This window comes from Cyanistes caeruleus, chromosome 12 (assembly GCF_971803275.1).
Source record: "Cyanistes caeruleus chromosome 12, bCyaCae1.hap1.1, whole genome shotgun sequence".
In the NCBI taxonomy this organism is placed as follows: Eukaryota; Metazoa; Chordata; class Aves; order Passeriformes; family Paridae; genus Cyanistes; species Cyanistes caeruleus.
The window spans coordinates 3,941,812-3,959,770 of record NC_141712.1 but is presented as its reverse complement, the minus strand read 5'-3'; the positions used below and the strand labels follow the sequence as shown (position 1 = coordinate 3,959,770).

Genomic DNA, 17,959 nt, shown 5'->3' with positions numbered 1-17,959 from the left:
TCTAAGCCTTCCAAAGCACACATGAGGGTGGCTCAGCAGTGTAATTGTCACAGGTCTGGTAACCTGGGACAATCAAGGTTACTTACATACCTTCAGCAAAAATAGGTAAAATTTCCATAAGCACAATCCATTAATCATTCTGCAAAATACTGTGTTTGCCTCACTGGTACAACCCAAGACACCCAGGAACCATATGCTTTATTCTTATTTCTGCTACTGTATCTGTGATCTTTTGTTACTTACAATAATTTAAAACTATGCAAACATGGAAAAGTTTGTAAACTGGGAAAATCCCTCTCTCAAAATTGGAAATGTATTTTTCCATACTGATCCTGCACCAAAATAAACAGCGTTCACCCTGGAAATGGACCCAAGTTCTTGTGCTTTGCTGAATAAATACATCTCTCCAGATGGGTGCAGGCAGCCCTGAACTTGCTCTGCTGGCACTCTGTGGGGTTTGGATGAGCTCCACAGCCGTGTTCCACAGCACCACGCCCCGTGCTCATGGGAACACCAGGCAACTGCAGAACAACACTGCCCAGAAACCTCCCTGCTCTGCCAGGGACCAGCAGCACTGCCCTGAGCTCTGGGGACATGCCATGGTGTCACCACCTCAGGTGTGCGCAGCCAGCTGCCATCCATGCTGTCATATTAGAAAAAATTCAGAATTAAAGCCACATCAAGTCCAAGGTGTGCTGGAATGGGTGAGACAAAGTGACAAATGCAGTGATTTATAATGAAGCAGTGATTTATAGCCCTGCTCTTCTGATTGTTTTCTGTCAGCTCAGAGAGAGTAACTTGTGGTGTCCACATTGAGCCCCCAGTTTATGGCATTATTGCTCAGGGACTGTAAACAGGGTAAGCTACTTTCTTTATATTATTATCTTTATAATATATATTTATTATATTATAATATGTAGTAATAATATAAACCCTCTTTGTAGCAGGGAGGGAGAGAGGAAGATGTGGAAGCTGCTGCATGCACAATAATATTTATTGAATCTTAGTTATTTCATTACCTGCATGGTGATATGGCTTTGCTTTCTTCCTCCATTCAAGGTCTTAAAATGCCTCACAGCAATCCAACTGATAGACAAACAAACTGGTATTTAAACAGACAAACATATGCAGGGCCACAAAGATCTGTCTCCATTTTAAAATAACCTTCAAGAGAAGCAGCAATTTTCAATGCTGAACGTGGGTTAAGTGCTACTGTGAGTTCAGGTGACCAGGGCAAGGTCCTTTGCTTCTCCAAGGGTAGCAGGGAGGCAAACAGTGTCCCATTGCTGCTCCAGAAATGCTCCAGTGAGAGATGCCTTGGCTCTCTTAAGGGTAGCTGCCAGTTTTGAGAAACTACCAACACCTTGATCCAAGGCTCCCAGTTTTTACTAAGGCCACAAAATCACATTTTCCTTCTTGTGAGTAGTATTGTCTCAGGAATAGTTTCGATTGCTCCCCTATAAAGCCTTTTTTCTGCCTTTGGGATGTTAATCTTGGCACATAGGTGTTTTTAACCTTTTCCAGAAAATTTAAATTGTTCTGAAAAGGGAATTAAGGTGGGAAGATTGTCAACAGTTTTAAAAATCCAGTGCTTCAATACCCATCCTCTAAAAATGCTTTGTGATCCAAAGTATTGTTGTCTGTCATTGCATTGGCAAGTCTTCCTTTGTCAGAGCCTTTCCATTTTTCTTCTTAGGATATTAACACAGACATAATCAGTTAAAGCATCTCATGAGGTAAAACTTGCTTCTAAAACTGGCTGGAAGGGACATCAAGTTATTTATCTTGCATTTTTAGTGGTATTTTTTTAAGCATTAATAACTATCCAGATTATTGGTTTTGCCTCCCTTCCAATAAGTTAATAAGGACAAAATTTGGAACTGTTTCACAGTGCTCTTGGAAGAACAGGAATGGGATGTCTTGCTCCCTGTGTAGGATTCATTCTAAACTCATTGTTATTTCCAGACAATGTCTTTATCTGGCTGTTTGCCCTGCTGTCTCCCTGGCTGTATGTTGTTAACCTAAAGATGATTTGAGATAAATAAACAGTGGCTCAAACTTTACCCTCCTCAAGCTGAGTTAATGGAAGTATAAATGCCACTTTTTCCAGCTTTCTTGACAGAAGTGCTGCTTGCCATTACCACAGCTGATTGTGTCCTTAAACCAAAGCATTTCCAGAGCTTGATGTCCTCCAGGTCTCCAGAGCCACAGCTGTGATGGCCAAGGCTGTTGCCTGTTGGAACCAAGTTGATGAAAAGCTACCAATCATTATTCCTCTGTACAGATTCACCAGAAGTCAGATGTGTCTCCATGGGCCCAACAAAAAACAAAAAACAGGAGTTTTGTGCAGGTGTGTAGTTTGGAAACAGCCACAGGTCAGAGATCCTCTTTTCTAGCAGGACAAGGGGTGGCCTTTTAAATTCATGGGACACTCGAAGCCCCAGCCAAGACGAGGCATTTGAGTGCTTAGATGCATTTTAGAAATATGGGTTTCAAATTGTTATGGGTTTCAAACTTATTACCTGCCATGGACAAGTCCTGAAGGACGGGCAGACCCTTCACTGTCACCGTCCTCTCTGAGTACACCAGTGTGGCAGGATCAAGCCTGGGTCACACATGACACTGCCACTGTCACAGTGTCCAAAGCTCTCCCAGGTGGTGCAGCAGGGCTCCCTTGCCCAACCTGTGGGGCAGGGAGAACCCACATGTCATTCCAAAGGACATTTTTATTTTTAAGCATCCTTCTGTGGCAGCAGCTGTTACCTGCAAACCAGCCTTCTTCTGCTATGGATTTTTGCCTTGGTGGGTAAGTTAAAGGAGCTGGGGGATGTAGGTGTACAGCTGACTTCTGCAGAAGAAAGAACACAGAGGATGTGCTGCAAGCAGGAGCTGCTGTCAGTGCTGCTACCCCGTGCAGCAGGGCTGGATCTCTCACAGACTCCCCCCACCCTCAGCCTCACAGCGGTAGAGCTGTCAGGGGGCTCTGTGCCAACCCAGCTCCCTCCAGCCACTGCCAAATCCCTTGCAGAGCCAGTATTTTCCTGGTGTCACGTCAAGAACCCTTGGGGAGGTGGTCTTGCAGCTCCCAGCAAGCATCTCTGCCAGGCCAGGCATCCCCTGGCCAGTGCCCTTGGCTGCTGGGCCATTCCTGGCAGAGGTGACTCAGAGGCAGGGAACCCTGAAAGCCCTGGCACAAACCTGTCCTGAACCTCTGCCTACAGACTCCTGCCTCTGCCCAGCTCACCCTTCCTGCCGCCTTTCCCCCAGGGTCCTCACTCCCAGCTTTGTTGCTCTATAAACATAATAACAATAATTATTCTCTCATTGGACACATAGCCATCTTCTTTGTTTGCAGGCTTAGATAAATATCATTCAAATCATGGAGTCTGATTCGTGAGTCAGGACCATGGCAGCCCTCCAAAACCTCCTGCCCATGGAGTGTGTTTGTGTGAGAGGGAGAGAGAGTTTCACTGCGTGAAGAGTAAGAAACTGGAAGCCAAGTGAATTAAATACAAAGCAGATAATTATGTGTAATTCATTTACTGACTAATGATTGCACCTTGGTATGGAGGTTCATGAATTTGACTCTGCAAGGTTCTCAAGAACAATCTCCCTGCTACAAGATAAGAGCTGGCTGACTTGTTAACAGACCAGTGTTTACATTAGTGTTATTGTAAGATTCTGCCTTTTTGGCTCATTTCACGTTTTACCTCATGGCCATTCACTTTTCCTGGGTTCATCTGGTGTCTCTGACAGTTTCAATAGCTCAGTGCTGGTCAAGGCTGGCTGTCCCTGCAGACTGAAGGCATCATCTGCTCCTGGAATCAATCACACACAGCTCTTCTCTCCTGTCTGCTGCAGCCAAACCTTGCCATGGCGCCTGTGATTTTGGCAGGGGAGCAGCAGGTCACAGCCCCCTTTCCCCAGTGCTGGTGTCCCCAGCACACTGTCACTCTTCCTGGTGTCACCAGTGGCCACTGCAGCCTGATGCCACCAGCACCTTCCAGCTGAAGGCAGTGCCAACCTCCCCCTACGAACACTGGGTGGATTTTGGGTTGAAGACACAAAGACAAAGCTTTTGATGGGGTGAAAAAGTTTGTGCTGACCCAATGAAACCCAGCAGCAGTGTCTCAGTGTTGATGTCACTGCTAAGACCTCGGCCTGTGTGACACCACTCATGCCTGGCACCCCCGGCCCCCTGGGCATCTGCAGCTCCAGGCTGGAGGTGTGAACCATGCCAGGCAGCAGAGGTGCCACCCAAGGTGACATTTGTACCAAGTGGCAGAAACAGAAGAGCTTTTGCAGTTGTGGTCCCATGCAATCGCCTGGCATAAGCAGAGCCCCTCTCCACCCCTCCCCTCCAAGTAAAACTCTACACTCAGTTTTAATTGCTCAGGACGTCTGTGGTTTGTCAGTCAATGGACATTTGACTGGGCCATCATGGAACTGGGAAGCATTGTTTTATCAATCAGTTTAAGCACAGGGCACATGAGAGGTGACTGCACAGCTTTGTGCTCGAGGCAGAGGGACAGGAAAAATGTACTTCTCTATGAGATACACATAAAGACTGATTTGGGGAAGGGAACAAAACAAGAATGAGATATCCTTAAGGGAATAATAAGGGAAAGGGGAAGTCATTTGGTAGCTTGAATAGAGACTATTTAATAAATCATGATCACACTGAAGGAAGAAAGGCCAGTAAGGTGATCACACTTGCACACACCTTCTGTCGTTCCTTGCCATGGTGTGGGCTGAAGTGTCACGCTGTGAAGCTGAGCTGGTGGCTGCCAGTAAAACAGTGGCAGCGTCTGCTGTGACTCCCACTGCTGCAGGAACTCACCCTTGCAGTGGATCTGCCCCCCTGCAGCTGCTCAGCCTTGCTGCAGGAGCTCACTCACAGCCAGGGACCCCTGGCCCCAGCTTTGCACCCTCCTGGGCAAGAGACAGAGCTGCTGCTTTCTACATCCATGGCAGCCAGGAAAAGAAAACAGCAGCAACAAACAAAAGCAACCCCCTGCTCTGCTCTGCTCTTTTTGATTTGAGCAATTTGTAATGAGAAAAGCCAAAACCAGCTCATCTGGTTGATATGAGTATTCCCATTGACTAAAATACAGTCACCATGCATTTTAATTTTGAGCCTGTGCAATCCTTTTCCGATGAAGATCTGGCAAGCCAGGACAGATTTCAGTCCGTGAGATACTTGCAGTGTGATAGTATTTTACCTGTAGGTGGATCTTCATTTTAGATACTGAGGTGCAAAGCCAATGAACCTGATTCACTGCTGTGTTACTCCAGTTTTTCAGTGGAATAACACCACTGAATCATCAGCAAAGCTGAAATAACAAATGATAAAATGGGAGCATTGTGTCAAAGTTTGCAGCGAGTGCATGGAAATGACTCGCTCCCTCTTGTAGAACCATTAACTTAAATGGACTTTTTTCAGTTTGAAATGTATCAAAAATATGACAATATGCCTAGGATAAAGTTTTACATGTCAAAAAACTTTTAAAATTTAATGTAATCATTAGTGTGGGAATCCCTCAGTATCTCTATGCGGTAAATAATACTTTACTTTCATTCAGAAAAAGAGGGTTTTTGAGATGAATCCTTGAACAGCTTCTAAGAAGATGCAAGTTTAGATGTGGTTGATTTCTATGCACCAGCTGGGCACCATGTAAAACTTAGAAATAGAAAAAAATTAAAACTAGAGTCTTGGGTTTTTTGTTGGTTTTTTTTTATTTATGAAAACACTCACTGAGCAGCTGAAAACAACTGAGTAATTGTGAGGTTTTTGCAAGTAATGCTCTGGAAAAGCCAACTGAAGGTAGTAGGCAAGCTTGCAATTAGTATTTCTAATTATAAAGTGTATACATAAAACAATGTAGCATCATAAATAAAGGCCAAATGTAAATGATGCAATAGGAACAGTAGAACATCGTATAAAGATAGACAAAAAAGCCAGCAATAGAAATACCGGTAAATAATCTATATTTTTCTAATAACAGCAACAACAACAGATAAAAGAATGTTGGTGCTTTGTTTTATTTGATGGAACTTTTCCAGCAGCCCTGTCTCAGTGGCACCTGATGCTCCTGCCTGTGTTGTGGAGCAGGGTGGTGATTCCCAGTCAGGTGTCAGAGGCTGACAGACCATCACACACATGATGCTGTGGCTGCCTCACTGATGGTGAGCCCCTGGCTCAAAGAGCAGGCTCAGAGTAGCTCTGTTGTTTCAATAACTCATGGCCATCATGGAAACAGCTTCCAGGTGCCACAGAGGGGCTGCTGAGCCTGACCCCGCAGGGTTTGGTGAGGCAGATTTGAGTCAAATCCAAGCTGTGGAGCTTGGACAGGCCTGTGGTGTGTTTGGATACAGCCCAAGCTTTGCCAGCCTGTGAATGTTGTGTGGAGGACGTGGGAAAGGGAAAATCCATCTCCATGGAGCATCCCCAAGGCAGCACTCCTGGGACTGACACCTGGGCAGGAGCACAGCAGGATTACGTGCTGCACTCCTCACAGAACTGCTCTCCAAAAAAGCCCTGGCTGCAACTAGAGAAGGTGAAGAGACATAATACCTCAGGGAAATGTTTTTATTTATTCTCCTTGGGTGCATATATGGCAATCACCCATGCAGCGTGATCCAGGATGTTGAAAACCATTTCATTATGTTCTATAAATAAAGGACTGATGTGGTTCAATTGTATCAATTATGCAATTCTTCTAAGTGGTGTAGTCAAGGGTAAATTCAGGCAAAGGGCACTCCCTTTGTAGCTACTTCTGCTCTGTGCACTTCTAGTATTTACCTGCTCCTTGCACACCACAGACAGATGAATCTACCCACTTTTATTTACCACTATACCACTGACTCCTCTGTGGCCAGGAGCTTTTCCTATGCACAGATCACACAATGAAATAGAAAATGGAAGTCAAGACACTGCTGTGTGTTAGTCTGTTGTGCAAGATATGTGGCTATACGGTAATTCTGAGCAAAGCATCAGGCTTAAACAATGTTTAAACTGACACCATTATTATGCAATATTGTTAATTATGGCTAATAGGGTATTTGAGGTTAGTTGGTGCTACCTGTGTCCATTTTATAATTATACCAAGAAAAGAATGACTAAATTGTGCCCAAGCTAATTGTATCCATTTGATTTTATCCCTCCTCTTCACCACTGTAAGTCACTTGCATTCTGAGCTGTTTTTTTGAGGGGATTGGGTGCATTTGAGCTAACTACAAAGGAGCTCAGCACTGACTGGGCAGCTGCAGGTAACATTGCAATAGCAGCACTAACAATAGTAATAATAATAATAAATACAGCTAGTCCCAGTGATAAGTACACAATAAATGTCACTTTTCTCCTGCCACAATTACCTGCCAGAGGTTTATCCTTATCTGCTCCTGTGCTGTGTGTTCTAGGATGTGAAGCTCTGCAGCCCCAGTGCCAGCCCTCCTGCCCACTGGGCTGCAGGGTTCTGTATTCGAGGGATGCACAGGACAAATCTGAGCTGATGGAGAATCCTAAAGTGCAGCCACCCTCCTGCTCTTCACCCACCCCAAAGCCAGCCCAGCACGTCCTGCACCGTGCCTGCCACGGGCAAAAGTGACATTGTGCCATATAAGCTGTCTCATTTGAATGTTACCTGTCAGTGTCAGGAAAAAACAAAATTTACAAAGAAACAACCAAAAAAACCCCCAAACCTAACCCAAAAAACAACTCCACCCAAAATACCCACAAAACCCCACAAAATCTAACCCACACAAACCAAACCAAAGGGAAAAAAAAATCCCCCAGTGTCAATGGATTTACCCTAGAAAGTAATTTGGTAACTCATGGTCTTGTTTGCCTATGACAAAAGGCTGCAGTCTGCCATTGATGGCAGTTACGTAAAATAGAGCTGCCTGCAAGGCCTGAATGCTGTAATTAACAAGCAGTTTTAGAAATTATTGGCTAATGCTATTTAATAGAAATATTGCCAACTATTGTTGTAAAAACGTGGTTTGTTCCTTTGCTATTAATATAAAATGACTCAACATGGCTTCACTGGGAAAACATACCTTTGTCTGTCACATATCATTACCTTCATTTTCACACTGGTTGAACATCACAGTGCAAAGTTTGGAATTTAAAGGTTTCATTTCTCAAAACTCACTAGAGGGTCAAAAGCCTCCTGAGCAGCTCCAGTGCTGGTGCTACAACCTGGCCCTTTTTTTGTAACATGGCATCACTGCCTAGGCAGCCAAGGCAGCTTTTGACACTGGTGGTGTTAAAGCAGTGGCAAGTTTAAAGGTTTTTGTATCAGGGAGATGCACTCCTGTAAGCCTGAGAAGCATTTCCCTTGCACTGTGTACAGCATCACTCAGAGAATTAATACACATTCTTGTTAATAACCTCTCTGGATCACACTGGAGAGCACAGCTAATTCTGAGATAATGTGCTCTGCTCATGTGATCTAGCTGTTGTATCACCTAAGAACATTTTCACTTATTTCACTTCAGTTGCAATAGTGACTAAAAGGTTATTTCTCAAACCTTGTCACCCAGGAGGAACCAGCTGAAATGTTTCTGTTTGATTGCTAAAGAGTAGAAAGCAACAAATTAATATTGGCAAATTTTAGACGAGGCATGATGTGAATGTTGCACACCTCAGTCTAACGCCCACCTTCAGGGAAAGGAGAAACCAGACTTGCAGACACATTAATTGCCTCCTGGTTTGAGAGTTCCCATTCACCTGTTTGGAAATGAACTCCAGAATCTCCCTGCTTTCTGTTTACTTGCTGAGAGCCAGAAATCTCATAGCACTTCTAAAGAGTCATTAATTGCACCCCTAGTACGGCATTTTATGATGCCTTTTAATGTACAGATTTTAAAAAAGGCAGTCCATACAGAGATTGACCTTCCTGATACATGAAGGGGAGGCAAAGTTCTCTCTCTGTTCAGCTGGCAGCAGCACAAAGGTGACACAGATGTTTGGGACATCTGCATGGGTGTGACTCCCCAAACCAGGGTCACCTCACCTCAGCTGCTGCAAGGACAAGCATGGGGCAGAGTCAAACAAAAACACAGCTCCCAAAGTCCAGCTTCTGGCAGCCCCCACTGGCACTCTGAACACACAGGCTGAGCATCCTTGCTGGGCCAAGAGCCAATGCCCACACCTTTCCCAGGGCTGGCACTTGAGAGCACACGGGCACTGACGCTGGTGGTCAGCGCCTTCGGGACATGCCTGAAGTGAGCAAGACAGGGACACTGACAGCACCAGAAGGATTTGGGTACCCCATGCCATTGGTTTCCAGAAGCACTTCCCACAGCAAGCTGCTGGAGAACCTTGTGGAAGCCAGACCAAGCTGCAATGGCAGGTGCAGCGTGCCCCGCTGGAGCGCTGGCTGGCTCTGGAACCCGCGCTGCTCTCGGAGCGGCTGGCAGCAGGGATCCTGCTCAGGAAGGCACAGCAACTCCCAGTTCCCTTCTGCACACCACACATGGTCTCAGTGGGGAGCAGAGCCTCTGGACAGTAAGGCACCCCAAAATACTCCCAGGTCTGTGGGCAGTCCTAGTGCTGGGGTCAGAAGCCGCAGCAAACATTCCAGGGTACGGCAGGGCTGTCGCTGGCCTAACCCCTGCCTCGTAAGCAGCATCCCTGTTAGGTGACATTTCACATGCCTGTAGCACGTGACACTGATATTACAGTACTTACAGAGGTTGTGGAACTCCTGTATTAATATATGGAGTGAACTGATTTCAGCTTCCATTGCTGTCTCTTCTCTTTTCCCTCCATTGATCTCGCACATTAAAAGACAATTTTTCTGGCCTTGTCCAGGCCCCATGTACCTTTGTATCAGGAGAATCCTTGTCCACTGGCTAGAAGCAGTGAAGATCTTAATGCATCTTCTCTTTTCAAGTGTTATTCCATCCTCCCACACATCTTTCTTCTTTGGTAACTACAGTCAGCCATCCCCCAGGACCTACACTCACTCTGACCCCAACTCACAGATGAGCATACATAAAACCAGATCTTGCTAAAGAGATTGCTGCTCGTGTTCCATAGTGTGTTTATCAGCTTGTCTGGATCCTACATCTGACCCCTAAATGTGAGCCCACTTCCTGGGTAAGGCCTCTGTGCTCAGCATCTCTCTGTGGAACAGGTCCCTGCTCACAGCTCTCTTGGACCCAGGGCAAGGGGAGGCTACCACAGGTCCTGGTGAAGTGTTTGGGAACATCCCCCCTGTGGGATGGGCTCCAGAGAGCCTGAGCCCAGCCAGAAGAATCCTCCTGCAGACTGTGCTATGGTGGAGCACCCAGCTGAGTGTCTGAAGTGCCCATGGAGCCCTTGCCCTGCTCCTCCTGCCCTCCCTGCCCAGGCAGAGCCCTGCACTCTGGGGCTGGGACACTCCCTACGTGCTTGCCTTGCTTCTGGTAGAGATTTTCCACTCCACACCAACAATTCCCTGTGTTGGTGGAAGATGCTGAGCAACTACAGAGTTTGGTGTGGGACACTGGTGCCAGAGAGGTTTCAAAAGGTGAAGGGAGGAAAAGTTGCCTACTGCTGGTACTGTAATGGCTCAGAACTGATGCCATTAATAAAAGGTAGTGTGCTGGATCTTTTGTTTTGCTTGTGTGTAAACTGTATGGTTAGAATCTGAATAAACATATTTTGTCCATTTTATTACCTTTTTGATATAAAAATAAATGACCTTAAACAAAGAAGGAGTGGAGACCTGCCAAGCCAGACTGGTTCAATAGGAACTGCACTGGCAAGGGAATAATTTTGTCCCAAAGATAAGGGGGATGAAATTGTAAGTTTTCAGGATGGCAAATCCCCTACAGTAGGAGCTGTGTTTTACACAGTAGGCTCTAGCATTTCAAAAGGGACTCTTTAAAACAGAAAGGAAAAACCAAAAATGCTATAAAGTTTTTGCTACCAGAGCTGCTTTCTGGCTTAATGGGAAGGCTGCATGCAAACAGCTGCTGAGAAATAAGAGCATGACAGGGTAACAGCAATTAGGAACATTTTAATGATCATTTAAAAAATCACAAGGAAATGATACCGAGTACAAAGTAACTGAATATAAAACAGACATCAAGAAATCAAGCTCTTACTTTGCAATTAACCCTAGCAGTGAGTTCTAGGCTCAACGCTCTGATGCCAACACGGGAACTTCCAGTAGGCAGCAACACAATTAGTGCTGGGTGAGGGTGAATCAAGCACTTCCAGTCATGAAGCAAAGAAAGGAGAGACCCTCAGCCCATCTGCAAAGGTGGGTGGCTGGGTGGGAGGGTGAATAGGAGTGTTACTTTCTCGCTAGACTCCAATCAGGGCACCACACCTTTTGATAGTATCTCTGTAATAAGCAAACAACTTTAAATGGTATTGTGTCACTCCAGGAGGGTGACCCAGCAAATCAGGTTTTGTTAAAGCACAAGGACTGCAGTGTGCAGCTGCTCACACTTCCCTTGGGACACTGGAATCCTCAGCCTGCCATGCAGAGGAATCTGTGTCTGCTTCATTATCAGTGCACATGGCTCCAAGCAGCACTTTTTGCTTTTAACATCCCTTTTGCTTTTCTGTGCAAAGTCTTCTGATGTGCTAGTAAAGACAGGTAAAAGTCCATCACAGAATTACCATCACATTAACATGGATATGACAAATGATGACAGAATTATGGATGTTTCTTCCAGTTAGCAAGCCATGCCTGATGCTGCTTGCCTGAGTGTTCCTACAGAGCTGTTACCAGCCACAACTCTGCTGCCTCTCTGCTCAGGTGCAATTCCATGGCATTCAGTCACAAAGATCGTGTCTGCTCTGCTGAGTCTTTCTGGCTGTGAAGGTCCCAATGAAGCCTGCAGACCACCTGAGGCCAGCCCATCTCTGCACTGACCAGTGTTCCCAGGAGTTTTGTTTTCCACCAGGGGTGATCCAGGGGGTGGCACAGCTGCTGCCTTGGCTGGGAGCAGCTGCTGTGGCTGCAGCTGGGGCCCTGTGGCAGGAATAAGTCTCAAGCCACCCAGATGCAAGCCAGCTTGGCACAGCAGCATTTCTCCTGCTTGAGCTCCACAGTCTGGTGGCTTTTCAACCATTCTCTTCTTCAGCAGTACCACTGACCTCAGTCCTGTATTCAGATACCCATGAACCAAAGTTACAACTAGTGAAACTCAAGTGCTGTCTCTGAATTCAAACCACTATATGCCAATTGTGCAAACTGGTTTTTCACAAATGCCTGGCCCTTCCTGTAGGCTGAACTACTCATGCTCTCTAGAAAGGACCATGCCTGCCCCAAACACTCCATGCAGCTGACCTTACCCTTTCTTCCTGCCTATTTTTTCCTTTTACTCCAACTATTTCATCTTTTCCAGGGCCAGGATTTGGCACTACCATACTGTGCTGTGGTAGCCACCACACACAGGGGCCTCATTCCCTGCTCCTCCCATTTCTTCCTCGCAGGGGTCCTGCTCTGAAGTAACACCAAGACCACAGCAGCAATGGCAGGACCATTGTCCCTTGGTGGTGGGGCTGGGGACAAAGGGAGTCCCAGAGGAGGAGAAATAGGAGTGTCCCAGTTAGGCTGCTTAGCCACTCCCTAACAAAAATTTCCTCAACCAACAGCACAGGCTCATGCTGAAGGTCTCACGAATCCAACACACGTCATTAACCCATGTGTTCTGAAAGGAACTAGCCAAAGCAAAGATGAAGATGTCTGACATAAGATATCCATACATTTTCCCTGGCAGTGTTTATGGAACAAATCCACAAAGGAGCCATGTCCAGAGCCAAGAAGCTAGATAGTAACAGCCAGTGTGTCTCTAATGGGGACAAATAGCAGCTAACTGGTGTGGTTGTCACCTGTACTGGAATGATGTACTCAATGGACAAGGTGGGGGAAGCAGTGGATGTCTCTTACTTTGTTTTAGTGTGGTTTTTGGCATTGTCTCCCATATGGGCCAGTCTAGGATGGCATTACCTGAATGGATGCCCCACAGCCTGCCTGAAAAAAGCTCACAGCTATCCTGGAAGGCTTGCAGGATAATAATGGTCAAGATTTAGACATTTAATTGGTATTAACAGTTGGTATTCCTCAGCTGACAACACTAGGGCCAATCTTCACCAGCAAATCTGGATGACAGAAAAGAATGGTTCTTCAGCAAGTCTGCAGGACACTGAATTGAGGTTCTGTGTCATTATGCTAGAGGACAAGGCAGCCATTCAGGTGGTTTGCAGCAGCCTGGAAGACAAGCCTGAAAGAAATCTGTTGAAATTCATCAAGGACAGATTTAAAGTCTGCAGCTGACACAGATTAAAGCTGTGTGACAGTCAGCAGCGTGCCTCTGCAGTGCTGACAGGCAAGGACACCCTGGCCTGTGTGAGACAGGCTCTCTGCAGAGGGAAACACAAGAAATCACAATGAACATCAGAGAAGAAGTTTTTCAAAATAAGAGCAGCTAAACTCGAGCAGGTGCCCAGAGAGGTTGGTGAAATCCTTACTGGTGATCTCCCTTAGAGAGTTCAAAAATGTAATGGACAAAGCCCTGAGCAGCCTAAGCTCATGTTGAGGTTAGCCCTGCTTTGAGGAGGTTGGTGTAGAGCCTCCAGATGTCCCTTCCAACCAATGTTATTTTGTGTCTGTTTTGTTGGGCTTTTAGGTTTGTTTTTATAGCTGCTAAGTAGGGAGATTCATCTGGAGTTAATGATTCCCCAGAAAGAGTGGAAGCTGTTACCACTGTTGTGGTTACCTGCCAATTATTTATTTATAATATGAATGAATTCTGAATATGCATCGCAAGTTCAAACAGTCAAGAGACTTCACTTCAGAGATTTTGTGTTTAAGGATCAAAGATACTTTCTCAGATCTTAAAACTAAACAGAAAAGAGGTTCTGCCTCCACATAGGAGTCAAATTTGCAAAACCTTCCTCAGTTCAGAGCTAGCAGAAGACTATTTCCCAGTTTTGCTTTGATATATGCAGCCTTCACATTCTTGTGGTGGCAACTCAACACGTTGAGAGGCTTTCTAATGAAAACATTGTTTTCATTAAAAGCAGCTCCTGAGATCTCACCTCCAAACCAAACCTCTGCTCCAGGATTTTCCTCCCAGCACGACTTGTTTGTGTAGATACCCCAGCCCATCTCTGCTCCCAGACTGTTCCTGGCACACGGTGTGGAGCAGCCTGAGAGCTCGGGGGTGCGGGGAACAACCTTCCAGTGCTCAGCCACTGCCCAGAGCAGGACACTCAGGGAGTGCCTGTGGCACAGGGCAGCTCTGCATACACTCACACTCACACTCACACTCACACTCACACTCACACTTACACTCAGGGAGTGCCTGTGGCACAGGGCAGCTCTGCATACACTCACACTCACACTTACACTCAGGGAGTGCCTGTGGCACAGGGCAGCTCTGCACACACTCACACTCACACTCACACTTACACTCAGGGAGTGCCTGTGGCACAGGGCAGCTCTGCATACTCACACTCACACTCACACTCACACTCAGGGAGTGCCTGTGGCACAGGGCAGCTCTGCATACACTCACACTCACACTCACACTCACACTCACACTCACACTCACACTCACACTCAGGGAGTGCCTGTGGCACAGGGCAGCTCTGCACACACTCACACTCACACTCACACTCACACACACTCACACTCACGGGGTGCCTGTGGCACAGGGCAGCTCTGCACACACACTCACACTCACACTCAGGGAGTGCCTGTGGCACAGAGCAGCTCTGCACACACTCACACTCACACTCAGACACACACACACACTCACACACACTCACACACACTGGCACTCACACTCACACTCACACTCAGACACACACACACACACTCACACTCACACTCAGACACACACATTCTCACTCTCACTCACACACTGGCACACAGGCACACTCACACTCACTCTCACACTCACACCCCTGGTTGGTACCTGCATTCAGCTCCATCCCAGCCAGCACTCTGGGCTGTGCATTATTTCTGTGCAGCCATCTGTCCAGCAGCCCAAGCTGTCAGAACTTCAGGAAAATCGTGCCTGATGCCATGACAAAACCACAACCAAAGCTGAGTCCCAGCAGAACCGTTCTGCAAACATTAGGGCATGGGAGACCTCCAAAAGCACTGCCTGCAATGCCAGGTGTGTCACCCAAAAATGGGCCAGGATATTGAGATACACAGTCTATAGATAGACCTGCTGGTCTCTGGAGAGACACAGATCACTCCTGTGAGTCAGCACAGACCCAAATTCCCCCCAGCCCTTCTGTGAGCTTATTGTTGTCTGAACAACCAATCTCAGAAAAGGCACCAGATTTGTGCATTAAAAATAGTGAATGCAGATCTCTGCATTAGTTGGGGTTTTGTGACACCAACACAAAATAATAAATAAATAGAAGTAAAAGCCCAAACTTATTTGAAAGTGTGTTCAGAAGCTAACAAGCAAAACCTCTTATCCAAACAAACCACAGCTGGATCTTGGGTGACACCATGCTTATCAGAGTTTAGCCAAGGAGTTTTGGAGATACTTCTCCAGCCTCAACATAACACTACCAGCCTGGACAAGTGCTACTGAAAACCTCATTAAAATGTTGTTGTGGTATTTCTGCATCGATGGTAATTTATATCACATCCATGGGATGATCTGGCAACTGTGATCAGCAAATTGGGCTGCTTCTCCCATGGCACAACCCACTCCCCACATCCCCCACTCCCTTACAACACCATTGCTTCCCACTGGGTGTCTGCATGTGTTCAGCCTGGCAGAAGTGTCATTCTGAATAAACTTTCCCCTGTCTGCATTTATCCAGCCCTGCAGCACTCCAAACATGCAGCTTTGCATGCAGAGATGCAGCAGCCACATCAGGAGCCAGCCACACATCTGGGGTGCTCTGCAGGTTAAGTGTGCCTGGCTGCAATCATCAGAGGCACTACAAACCTTATCCCTGCAGTGGACAGGCAGCTGGAATCTTTATTTGCTGGAGGGCCCAAGTGGCTTTGGGATGTGTGGAGGACAATACCAGAGAATCACATCTGCAGGTCACTGACACTAGTGCAGCAGGCAGTGTGGTAAAACACCCTCAGATGAAAGCACAGGGTGTGTCTTCTGTGGGGGGGTAAAAAAAAAAGGAAAAAAAAGAAAAAGACTGGCCAAAAACCAGATGTGATGTAGCTGGGCATTGCCAGGAGCAATGTGAAATCAGTTTACATTAGAGCAGGTTGCTCTTGATTTCACTGCAGCAGTCGTCATGCTTGGTAAGAATAACAAGTTATTCATGGCAGCTATCATTGTGCAGCCCAGCACATGCAGCCCAGTGTAAAAAAATCTGAGCAAAGGCAGTGCCTAGGATGGGACCTTTCTTTAAAAGAACATAAGAAGGTTATGTAAATGAGTTTCCACTTCAGGAATCTGTGAGAACAATAGTTTCCCTGTAATAGGAATTTGTTACTGGAGCACCTGATGTTTTACCTGAAATCTGCACTTTAGACTGAAAAGTCAAATTCATCCCCCTGCAGCTCCTCAGTCCTTCTCACTATCTGGCCCCTTCAGTCTCCAACTTACTTTAATACTTTCAAGCTCCTAAGATCTAGATTTGCACTTTCATGCATGCCCAGAACTGCCCTAGTCCTGACAAGGCCAAGCAGCTCAGCCCAACTCACACCTATGTCTGATCAGGATCAAGAAACTAGGTGTTGCTTTGCCTAAATGCCCCGAGGCTTTGATCAGGGATTATATGTTACCTGGTGACTGCTTCATGTACAATGCACAAACAGTCCTGGGAGCAGAGTCCAGAGCCCCAAACTCCCTTAGAGATGCTGGAAGAGGAGGTAGGACACCGTGCTCACCTCACCCACCAATGTTCTGCTGCCTTGTGGCTTTGGTGCTGTGCTGGAGGTGGCAGCTGAGAACAAACAGCCTCTGGAGAACAGTGACCCTGTTTGTCCCTTCCTGCCTGCTGGTGATCCACATTTCAGATTAGATATTTTTGCCGTGACTGAAGGCTGCTTCCAGGAGTTTGGATCACTGCAGCAGTAGCATTTAAGTCTTAAAATTTCCTTATTAATTTCTCTGGTCACCACCCTGAATGTTTTGATCCTTGTGTGGAAGTGGCAGGCTTGCCTCAGGCACGCTGCAGGGACTGCTGGCTCTAAAATCAGGAGCTGGGCACTAGAAATAAACACACAGCTTACTACAGAGACATCAAAGTATAACTTAAAAAACTTGCAATTGCATCTGCAAATTGATATATCACATCCTCGAGCTAGGAGCTCAGGTCCTGGTGTTTGACATGAGGCACATCATGAATTAACATGAGCTAAGTGAGAAAAGGCATTGGGAAAATCTGTACTGCTGCTATTGTACAGGGAAACAGCCCTCCCCTACCCAAATATCCCATCAGCTTCCTCCCTGATAATGCTCTAACCACTAGTGGTGCATTTGTCTCATTCAGGACTGTCTGGGGGGGAGAGCAAACAGCTTTGTTTCTTCTAAAAACGGGGGGAAATTGCATTTATTTTTTTAAATAGCAAAATTATTTCTGCATCTGTTTGCATTGCTCATAGAGGAATTATTTTACCTTAAAAATGCACAAATGATTGCATTTCTCTGAGGAAACATTCAGCTGAACATGCTTCCATCTGGACCAAATTCATGACAGTGTACATGTTGGTCTGGCTGGTTTCCATTTTTACTACAAAAATTAAATTTGTGATGGTAGAAATTGATAATTCTGCCCTGGACCAAATACACAAAAACACCTTGAAAAATGCTGTGTCTTGCTTATAAATGCAAAGCAGAGGTTGTTTCTTAGCCTCACTTATTCAAGAACTCTTCCATAGTGAACTTCCCTGTTTGCTGCAGTGCTGAGGACATTCCTTTGGAAACCACTCAGCACTCCCAGTACACACACCAAAAATACCAGGAGAGAGCCACAGGCCAAGTTGTTTCTCATAAATGCTCTCAGGCTTCC

The 17,959-nt window shown here is 46.1% G+C and overlaps 2 long non-coding RNA genes across 2 annotated transcripts; one reads left to right on the top strand and one right to left on the bottom strand.

Annotated features, from left to right (window-relative positions):
* The first annotated feature begins 554 nt into the window (after nucleotides 1–554).
* Nucleotides 555–2,819, top strand: LOC147650818 (uncharacterized). Its single transcript, XR_015275351.1, has 4 exons — nucleotides 555–690; nucleotides 784–858; nucleotides 2,285–2,350; nucleotides 2,738–2,819. It is a non-coding gene; the product is annotated as an uncharacterized LOC147650818 (long non-coding RNA).
* Nucleotides 2,820–10,989: 8,170 nt separating this feature from the next.
* Nucleotides 10,990–16,804, bottom strand: LOC147650817 (uncharacterized). The gene is made up of 2 exons (XR_015275328.1): nucleotides 14,606–16,804; nucleotides 10,990–14,494 (listed from the first exon to the last, which is right to left on the bottom strand). It is a non-coding gene; the product is annotated as an uncharacterized LOC147650817 (long non-coding RNA).
* Between the last annotated feature and the right edge of the window lie 1,155 nt (nucleotides 16,805–17,959).